This window comes from Cupressus sempervirens, chromosome 1, assembly GCF_028749045.1.
Source record: "Cupressus sempervirens isolate cs-2001-9-10 chromosome 1, ASM2874904v1, whole genome shotgun sequence".
NCBI lineage: Eukaryota > Viridiplantae > Streptophyta > Pinopsida > Cupressales > Cupressaceae > Cupressus > Cupressus sempervirens.
In genome coordinates, this window is record NC_143118.1 from 180,125,775 (window position 1) to 180,137,211 (window position 11,437).

Sequence of the window (11,437 nt, forward strand, 5' to 3'; positions counted from 1 at the left end):
AGCAACTCTTACTTCTTGGTCTATGACTCCTTAAATAGAAGTTTGGAATTTCTTTTCCTACTTGATTCTTCACTCCTTTGATTTCTATTCAAATGAGTTAGGTAGGATTCATTGAATCTAACCCATATTTCATTCCTTCTAGAAACATAATGAAGAATCCTCTTGGATTCGCTCAAAAATGGTTTACATAGAATTCTATGCTACAGGCTCATCATCCTTATCCTCCAACTGGTTCACAAAATTCAAGGTAACAAACTTGTTGGCTTAGATTTGGTGAATCTTTGACTTTTCAATAATGCAATAGCTTGGCACTATTGAAATTTTGGTCCTCAGCACATACTGTGTTACTCGACATCAACTATGTGTTACTGATGCTCAACATCTGCTAAGTTTTTTTTTTGATGCTTGATACCTATTACTTTGCCTAGCATCTGGACATGCTTGATTGCTTCTATATCACTCGACACACACTAGATTTTTCATTTTCTTGGCACTAACTGAAAATTTGCTCGGCTTGAACTAACTTGCTTGACACTTACTAATGAACTTAGTTTAAGCTTTGCAACCGATCTTGTTCCAACTTATTCCTTCAATTTTTCTAAGTGTAGCCAACCTCTATATCTTTGAGTAAGCTATCAATACATAATTTTACCAATGTCTTAACTAATCCTTTCACTTCATTACAAAACAATAACTCTACCTTTCCCTTAGGTGCTTTTGTTACATCTTGTTGATTAAATCCTCTTCATCAATTAACTAAGTGATAGTACTTGGATCTTATAAGAATTTGTCATTCCTATAGATAGTAGGTTTGAAATCAATGATAAAAAATGATTGAAAACATTCTTTATCAAAAATTTCCCTCTTTGCAATCAATCTTCTTCTCATAAAGATCTTTTCAATCAGATTTCCAACAACATTTTGTTGGCCATCAAGGGAGTAGATCTACATTTAGGCATTCATTATATTCTTCATTGATATAAATTTACATCCATGGCTCCATGATGTGGCTATAGTAGATCCATTATAGTTGTTGAGATATCCTACATCCTTCGCTACAACATCTGGGGCCAAATTGTGATGACAATTTGCGACAACCATATAATTTGTGTTGATTTTCATTTTTTTTGCAATTGTCCTTGACATCATCACAATACTGATGCTTCCATCATAATTACAATATCAACATGATTATAAATAAAAAAATTAAAAATGACATCGTTCTCCATTTGTTTTGATCAATTGTAGAGCTACGTGTAAAAGAGGTGGAGAGTTCTGAAAGAGGGTGGAGAGTTCTAAATGTTGCTGTGCCCTTATGATCGGTGCTTTTCATTACCATGCCCTTGTGATCTTTGTGCCCTCATAGCTCTATGATTTTATTCAAGGGGAGATGAGGTATATAAATTTTCTTTTCTTTTCCTTCTAAAGGAGTTAATGTTTGGTCCATTCAAAGAAAAACCCAGTGGTGTATTTTCTTCCAGTGTTGAAATGTCTAGAATGGTGTTAGCGTTTGATATGTTTCCTGGTATTGCCTATAAAATGGAGCAAATTTAAAACCATCCACTTGTTTCTTTGTGCTTGTGTGTAGACTAGAAGAAAAATTAAATGATTCCCTACAACTTTAGAATTAAAAAACACTTCCTAGAGTATAAGATGACACTCCCTTCTACAATTAATCCCCTCCATCTTCATTTGGCTAGTCCAACCATAAGATTGACCTGCATTTTCTTTGATTAGTATGTCTACACAAATGTCACTTCTTATGGGAATTGATTTCCATACAAATAATTTGCAAGTTATAGTAGAATCATTGCAAAATAATTTCAAGCAATGACCAACTCAACATTTTATATCAGCGTGAAAGATCTGCCATAATATGTAATCACTCTTTGTAAGAAGAGGTACTGACCATGTCGAGAAACATAGGCCCAATTTGATCAGATAGTGATAACCCTCTTTATTTAGCATACATATTCTAGAATCCAAATAATAAAACCTTTAAACTTGCTGAACCCATTCTGAATGACTTACCTCAAGATCCTGCACAAAAATAATGTAGACTTGGAAAAATGGGCAGAGTTCGCAAGAAATTTTACAAAAACCATATTATAGAAGATATTTTTAGAAAGAAACAAGCCATAACCCAGGTAAATTATTCTAGTTTCTGATTAGTTGGGTTGATTACAAATTCCTCTAGAACTATCATCATATTAGGTATAATAAAATGAGCAATCAGTTGTTCCCAGTTAGTAGGATCAAATACAGTTTTCCAAGGTGACAAAATTGCATATGTAGATGCATCACTGACATGCTAAACATGAAGCACATTTCCCAACTTAGAATGGTTGGATATAAGGCTCCATACAGTGGCTGAACAATGGAAGCCAAGGATGTAACCATGTATCTATTGACATAGTCTCCCTACGAGGATCCCATGTATCTATTGCTATTGTTAATTTGGGAATCACTATATGATCCTAAATGTTATGAAGTACTAAAGCATGTAGTGACTTCTCCCATATCTCCAAAAAATGTAACATAGGTTTAGGGTCCCTTGGCTCCTAGGAATTTGTAGTAGCTATTCTCACTATTGGAAGAATAACTTTAGTGTAGAGTTGAGTATAAGGAGTTGAAGAAGCAAGTTCTACTTCTATGTAAATGCCATAATCATGAGGCTCATTTCCTTGTAGAAACATTTGCCACAATGGAATTACCTCAAAACCATGCAAAGGATGTTGAAATGGTTCCCAACCTTGAAACAATCTTATAAGCAATAACAAAGCTAAACTTTATGCATAATAGAGAACATCTTATCTAGTGTAGTACAAGATTGAGTAATTGTAACTATAAAATTTTATCATCTATAAGGTACACCATTGACCAATTGTGCATATAAGGAAATATATGCATTGGAATACATGTGAGTGCCCATTATAATTGATTTTATATGATGTCAAATCTAACATATGGAAGATCGGTCTCTTTATATGTTTCAATCTTTGTTCCATTAATGTTTCATTCATCTAGTTCTATAATTTATGTTGACCCAAGTGAGTGAGTTTTTTTGCTTCATTTTCTTTAATATTTTATTTATGAATATTTCATATGCCTTCATGTTCAGTTCATGGATATTTTTTTGGACACATTAGATGCGGTCCTCTTTGATTTGGGAGCAAGCTAGAATGTTATTCAGAGTCCCAAAACCCTTCTTAACAAGAGTTTGGATGAAGATTGATTGATATCTCATTTTTTCACCATCCCAAAATTATGAATCTTTATAGTCTAGTAGTGTTTTGAATGTTTTTTCAAATGGAATATTTCTCATACCTAGGAGTTGTGTCCATGAATAATAAATGGAGGCTCTAGCATGACTATTGTATCACTTTAGACCTCTGATTTGAGAATATTATCTAATTTTTATTAAATAGTGACTGCTACAACTAGAAAGTTTTCATTTTTTATTGAAGTTATCTACCAAATTATAATCATTCTAAAAGACATGAAATTTATGTCTCAAATGTTCATTTCTACCCTTTAATGGATATGGATTCTTCACACATGTTAATAATCATCAATAAAATAGATCTTGCAAAACTAGTTTTCACAATAAATCATGAAAGTCCAATTTTTCTTTAAGAAATTGTTCAAAACTTATTCTTTTCAATGTTTCGGGTGTCCATTAATTGTAAGATATTTTTAAACTACTACTTATAATATATGTTGGGAGTCATATTGTAATCGATATTGTAGATGACCAAAGAAAAGTGAACCTATAAAGTATTTTCAAGTCTGATCATTACAATAACATTAAGTATGATTTGGTAGGGTGTTGTTACCAAAAAAAATTCTAGTAAATAAATATGTAATTAAAAATTGGTTCAAAGGATTGGATGTCTTTTTACTTGTTTTGAGTTCCCATGATAAAGTTGGTGACCTAGGCCTAGGAAAATAAAGCTTGTTATACCCATCTGTTAGCAATGTCATATGAATGTATTAGATTTTTGATTTGAAAAATAGTTGGAATATTCCCTACTGATCCAGAGTAGATTGAGCTTTTGAGACCATCACTTCCTTGGTCAAGCCTTGTGAACAATAATTTAAACATGGAGTTGGATAGTATGATGTATTAAGCCTTGATAAAATATTGTGCCTATAAGTTCAATTATATGGGTTGTTTATTTGATCCTTGAGGCTCGATGTAATAGCTAAACCTTAAGAATCCTATTACATACACCCTATTTTAAAAAGTGCTAGGATTCACATAAGTGTATCATTAAAAATATTCAACAAATTTTGGGGTGGAAGTTGGGGAATCTTGTGGGAGCATGTTTGTCCAATTCTCATCAAAATTTGTGATGTCATCTTTTCCACTCATATTAGGCCTAAAGGTGGGTTGTATTTAGCATTGGTGAAACACCAATATAATCTAGATTCAAAGAACTAGGAACTAGTTGCATCATAATTGTCTCAAAAAGATGCCATAAAAGTATTCCTCTTTAAATTTTTTCTCCTTCTTAACTACCAAATGTAGATGCAATATGAAATACATGAAAAACTGCACAACTTGTAGTATTCCTGATATTTGGACTATAAATTCTCAAAGACACTTGCAAGTGATTCCAATGTCACAATACCTACCACAATAATTTCTTGGATTCTATCCAGTGCTCCCATAATATCCTCTTTATTGTTTAGCTATTGTTTCTACCATGCAATCTCTTTCTAAACCCACTTCTTTTCCTTCTAGTATATTTCCATAGACTCTCTCTCTCATACCTTAAATTTTGATCAAACTTCTGAATATCTACCTCTACCATATCCTAAATCAAAATTAGTTCAACAAATAAAGTTGATGATCAAGTGACTACTACATCTAAAAGTACAACTACTTTTTCCTTTGTATATCATCCTAATCATAACTATACTCAATTATCTAAACCTTTGTATGAGATGATGAATAAATTCATTCATGCTGAAATTCTTATACTCCCTTTTATTTGTCCCATTGACACTAGTAAACTGCTACCTAAGTCCTTCAATTCAAATACTTTCTGTCTATACCACCATCAACTTGGTCATGATACTCAAAGGTGTTATTCTTTGAACAATGCTATTCAGGACCTTATGGAATCTAATTCTATATCTATTGATGCTCAAGTAAATAATACAAATAAATATAATGTGATGCCTAATCAAATTTATGAATTTAAACTAATACTTTTCCTTTACACTTAGTGAATGTTATTAACTAAACTTCTTCTTCTGACCATCGTATTAATAATGATGAAAAGACATAAGAAGAAAATAATGCGGTTAGTCATGTTGAGTTAAAACCTTAACTTTTAATTTAATCTCCACCTGACTGTAAACAAACACCTCTTATTAGCTTTAGTTAGTTTGATATGTTTATGGCACCTAATGGTCCTCTTTACATTACTATTATAGTTTCTCATATTCCTTCTTATGGTGCTTTGCTTGATCCTTCTTCTACTGTGAATGTTATCATTGAAGATCGCCTTTTTAATAAAGAGATGCATAGAGATAGCTATGATACAACTCCTATATGGATTCAAACTTGTAATGGATTTCTTTATCATCCTCAAGGTTCTATCACTTTACCTATTTCTCTTTCAAGGGAAGTGGTTTATTTGTTGTTATTTATACTTCCAATTAGTATCAAGTTAAGCTTGGGATTCCATGGATTTCCTCCACAAAATTTGTAGATTCTCCTATTCACAAGTGCCTTAAATTTCCTTGTGATGGAGAAATTGTCACCAGTAATCATTCCTTTTACAAGCTATCGCATATTAGAGATTGTACCGAGATTAATTTTTATCAATCATCTTGTTCTAAAAACCACCTATTCATCCTAATCATCTCTATATAAACTATAAAAAACATAAAGTAGTCAAGATGATGGAAATTAATCTCCCTAAGGGTTACTCTCAGGTGCTTGTCTTGCCTAATCCATCTACTCCTACTTTTGAACCTATTTTACCTTTTACATCTATTTCTTTAGCTACAATATCTAGATCTATTGTTAATCCTTGTTTAGAACCTATGGTAGCTAATCCTAATCCTTCCACTTTATCTTGTAAGAAGACTATTTGTAACCAACATGATTGTTAGTATTGCAAGATACATCAAGATAAAGCTAAGTCTAAATCTCATTCTCTTTCTTCTCAACTTTTACCTTCCTTTTATCAAACCATGTGTGAGTCTTTAAAAGAGGGTAAACAAGGTAATACTATGCATATGGATAAACATGATGGGTTTGTTCATATTTTAGTTTTTAACAATCTTGATCTAGAAGATACTTTAGATGATGAACATGTTATTAGTGATGAAGAATTAATTGATATGGATAATGATTTTCCTAACATGCTCTCTATGTAGCTAATGATCAATCCTAGTAGCAAGCACAATGACTTTTGAAATCCTTGCTTAGAATGTAATTTATATTTTGAAGGATTAATTCCTCTTGTGAGTTGCTTTCCTTCCCCTATAATTTCAAACTAAGATAGGTGGGGGGGGGGGGGGGGGGGCGCATGACAAATATTTGATGTGGATTTTATTTATCATGGTAGTATTTGTGTTCTTGTATTGAGTTTTCCCCCCATGTTGTTGGATTGTGGTAACTGATTAGGAAAGTATTGTACATACTTCATAAATTCTTTGTGGTTCAAAACTTTTTTTGGGCCATGGCTGACATTATAGCTAACATATGGCCGACAAATGGCAGACATGTTGTAACCCTAAAACAACATAAAATACTTGTATAAAAGTGTTTAATGTTAGGTATTTTTCATTATGTTGTGATGTGAAATTGCTTCTTGTGATAGTAATGAGCTGTAAGGGATTACAGATTGTAATTAGGTTGCAATCACTATATTGTAATAATATCATACTTGTAGTTTGGTGGACATAGCCCAGAGATTGGGTGAACCACGTTAAATCTTGGTGCCTTGTGTTATTTTCTATGTGATCTATTATTTTTTGTTATTGGTTATATTTGCATGTAATTTTTATTTTTGTTTGTGGTTTAATCCTAACAAGTGGTATTAGAGCCTAGTTGTCTTTTAGTTATCCTTTGTAGGAAAGTCTCATAGTTGAGTGGGAGCAATGGTAGACAAGGGTAAGCTAAGGGTTGACAGGTTTAATTGACAAAACTTCCAGTTATGGAAGATGCAAATAGAAGAATATCTTTATCAAAAGGATTTATGGAAGCCATTGGAAGGCAAAGCCAAGAATCAGGGATCTATGTCAAATGATGAATGGGATCTTTTGGATAGAAAGGCACTTGGAAGCATTCAATTATGCCTAGCACCATCGGTGGCATTTAATATTAAAAAAGCGAAGATAATAGAAGAGTTGATGAAAACCCTAGCGACACTGTATGAAAAGCCCTCCGCTTCAAACAAGGTATTTCTCATGAAGCATTTATTTAATATGAAAATGGTAGAAGGTGGATATATTGCATATCATTTAAATGAGTTTAATACTATTACTAGTTAGTTATCTTCTATAGGCATCAATTTTGATGAAGAAATTAGGGCTCTCTTTATTTTGTGTTCTTTTCCTGAAAGCTGGAATGACTTGGTAATGGCAGTGAGTAATTTTGTTCCTGGATCTAGTACCCTAAAATATGATGATGTGATCAGTGTTTTTTTGAGTGAGGAAACTCATAGGAAATCCTTAGGTCTATCTACCTTAGGAAGTGCTTTGAATGCACAAAGCAGGGGCAGAATGACTGAGAGAGGAAGTAACTCTAGAAATCATGGGAAATCAAGAGGAAAGTCAAAGGGGAAGAGGTCTCAATTGAGAGGACTGAACAACTATTGGTATTGTGGGAAACCAAGTCATAAAAAGAAAGATTGTTGGAATTGAAAGAAAAATGAAGGAGATAAATCATATGGAGACAAGGAGCCAAATGTGGTAAGTAACAAATTTGAAGAGGATGCTTTGCTTTTGTCTTTAGAAAGTGTTGATGATTCATGGGTTTTAGATTTTGGTGCTTCATTTCATGCTACACCTCATAGAGGTTATTTCATTGATTATGTCCAAGGGGATTTTGGGCTTGTTTATTTGGGGGATAATGAACCTTGTCAGATTGTTGGAAAGGGAAAAATTAAGATTAAGTTGTAGAATGGGAATCATTGGCTACTACATGAGGTAAGACATGTTCCAAGGTTGAGTAGAAATTTAATTTCAGAAGGGCAACTCGATGATAAGGGTTGTGTAGTAACTTTTAATGATAAAAATTGGAAGGTTTCAAAAGGTTCCCTTGTAGTAGCAAAAGGTGTGAAAGTAGACACCTTATATCTTTGTACAGGTCATATTGTTCCTTCTACTTTAATTGTTTTAGAGAAAAATGAATGTTCAAGAACAATTGTTGTAGTTGAGTAGGGAGAACAAATAGTTGCTATAGATTCTAATACAATGCTATGGAACAACAAACTTGGGCACATGAGTGAGAAAGGTATGAAAGTACTTCATTCAAAGCAAGTTTTACCAGATCTAAAATGTGTTAACATGGATTTCTATGAAAGTTGCGTGTATCAAAAACAAAAGAGAGTGAGTTTTGCAAAGACTGGGAAGGAAAACAAAAAGGAGAAATTAGAGCTTGTGCATACAGATGTATGGGAACTCACTCATGCATCTTCCCTTGGTGGCTCTTATTAGTATGTTACATTTATTGATGACACAACTAGAAAAGTATGGGTTTATTTCCTTAGACAAAAATTTGATGTATTTCAAACTTTTAAGAAATGGAAATGCTTGGTTGAAAATGAGACTGGTAAGAAATTAAAATGTCTTAGATTTGATAATGGTGGTGAGTATTGCAATCATGAATTTGAAGATTATTGCTCTACTAATGATATTCATACACAGAAAACTATTCCAAGGACTCCATAGGAAAATGGAGTGGCTGAATGAATGGACATGACTATAATGGAGTGCACAAGGAGCATGAGGTTGCATGTTGGGTTGCCCTTACACATGTGGGTAGAGCCTATGAATACTACTATATATTTGATTAATAGAGGTCCCTCTACTCATTTGGGTTGTGGTATTCCAGAGGAAGCATGGACTGGTAAGAAGGTGAGTTATTCTTATCTTAAGACCTTCGATTGTGAAGCTTTTTCTCATATAGACTTTGAAAATAAAACCAAGTTGGAAGCTAAATCAAAGAAATGTATCTTTTTTGGATATGGCATTAATGAATTTGGTTATAAGATTTGGCATTTTGAAAATCAGAAAATTGTAAGAAGCAGGGATGTCATATTCAATGAGAAAGTGTTGTACAAAGATCTGTTGCAGCAAAATGAGAAGAAAGAAGATGATTATGTAGTGCTAGATGATACTCCAAAAGCTAATGTTCCAGCCATTCCTCATGATGTGCAACAATCACAACAACAAATACCACACACATTGGTGAATTTTAGATGGTCAACGAGGAAAATTAGACCTCCACAAAGATTTTCTCCCTCTTTGTATTCTATTTTACTTATTGATGTTGGTGAATCTAAAAGTTATGATGAAGCTGTGCAGGTGGATACTAAGATTCAGTGGGAGTCTGCAATGAAAGACAAAATGGACTCTTTGTTGAACAATAAGACATGGGATTTGTGCAAGTTTCTTGTAGGTAAAAGAGCTTTATAGAATAAGTGGGTTTACAAGTTGAAAGAAGAGGAAGGAGGTAAGAAAATATTTAAAACCAAGTTAGTCGTAAAATGATTTTCACAGAAAAAGGGAATTGATTTTGATGAGATATTTTCTCCTATTGTTAAAATGACTTCTATCCGTACTATTTTAAGTCTTGTGGCTACTAAATATTTGCATTTAGTGTAGCTTGATGTTAAAACAACCTTTCTTTATGGTGATTTGGATGAAGAAATATATATGGCTCAGCCACAGGGTTTTGAGGTCAAAGGTAAGGAGAACTTAGTGCGAAAATTGAAGAAAAGTTTATGTGGCTTGAAGCAAGCATCTCGGCAATGGTATTTGAAATTTGAAAGTTTTATGCATGAGCATGGATATAATAGGTGTCATTTAGATTACTGTGTTTATTTTAAGAGGTTGGATGATGATAGCTACATCATTTTATGTTTATATGTTGATGATATGCTTGTAGTTGGGTCTAACATGGATCATAATAAGGGGCTAAAATGCCAGTTCACACATGCATTTTCTATGAAGGATTTGGGGGCAGAAAAACAAATCCTTGGTATGAAGATTTGATAAGATAGGAAGAACAGAACATCGATGCTATCTCAGGCTGATTATGTTGAGAAGGTGTTGCAACGTTTCTCTATGGAGAATGCTAAAGCTATCAGCACACCTTTACCTGGTCATTTGAGGTTGACTAAGGAGATGTGTCCCAAGAAATAGGAAGAGGAGGATAAGATTTCCAAGATACCCTATGCTTTAGCTATAGGAAATTTGATGTATGCTATGGTATGTACTAGGCCATATATTGCACATGTAGTGGGAGTTGTTAGCAAGTATATGAGTCATCCAAGAATTGAGCATTGGAATGCAGTCAAATGGATTCTTAGATATTTGAGAGGCACATCTAATAAGTGTTTACATTTTGGGGGCTCTACTATTGATTTATAGGGCTATGTTGACTTGGTTTTGGCAGGGGATATTGATACTAGGTGGAGTACTATAGGTTATGTCTTTACTATTGGTGGGGCAGCCGTAAGCTGGGTTTCTAGGTTACAGAAGATTAATGCTCTATCCACTATAGAGGCAGAGTATGTTGCTGCTATAGAGGTAGCCAAGGAGATGATATTTCTTCAATTCTTCTTGGAAGAATTGGGACATCCTCAGAAGGATAATTATTTGTTCACAAATAGTCAAAGTTCCATTCATGTTGCAAAGAATTCAGCTTTGCATTCTAAGACCAAACACATATAGTTGTAGTACCATTTCATTTGGTCAATTTTGGAGGATGGATAGTTAAAGCTAGAGAAGATACATACACATGACAATCCAATAGATATGTTGACAAATGTCATAACAAGGGAGAAGCTTAACTCCTCTTCAACTTTGGTTGGTCTTCTAGACTGAACATGAATAAAAGAACAACAAAGTCCAGAGTGGTTTGACCCTGTGGGAGCCCCATGTGGTAGTGGTATTTCTACAAGATCAGTCTCCAAGTGGGAGATTGTTGTTTAGTGTGGAACTTGATTAGTCCCCAAGTGGGAGATTGTTAGATTGTGGTGACTAATCAGGAAAGTACTATACATACTTCATAAATTCTTTGGGCCATGGCCGACGTTGTAGCCAACATATGGACGACATGTTGTAACCCTAAAATAATATAAAATACTTGTATAAAAGGGTTTAGGGTTAGGTATTTTTCATTATGCTGTGATGTGAAATTGCTTCTTGCCGCAATATTGAGCTGTAAGGGATTACAGATTGTAAT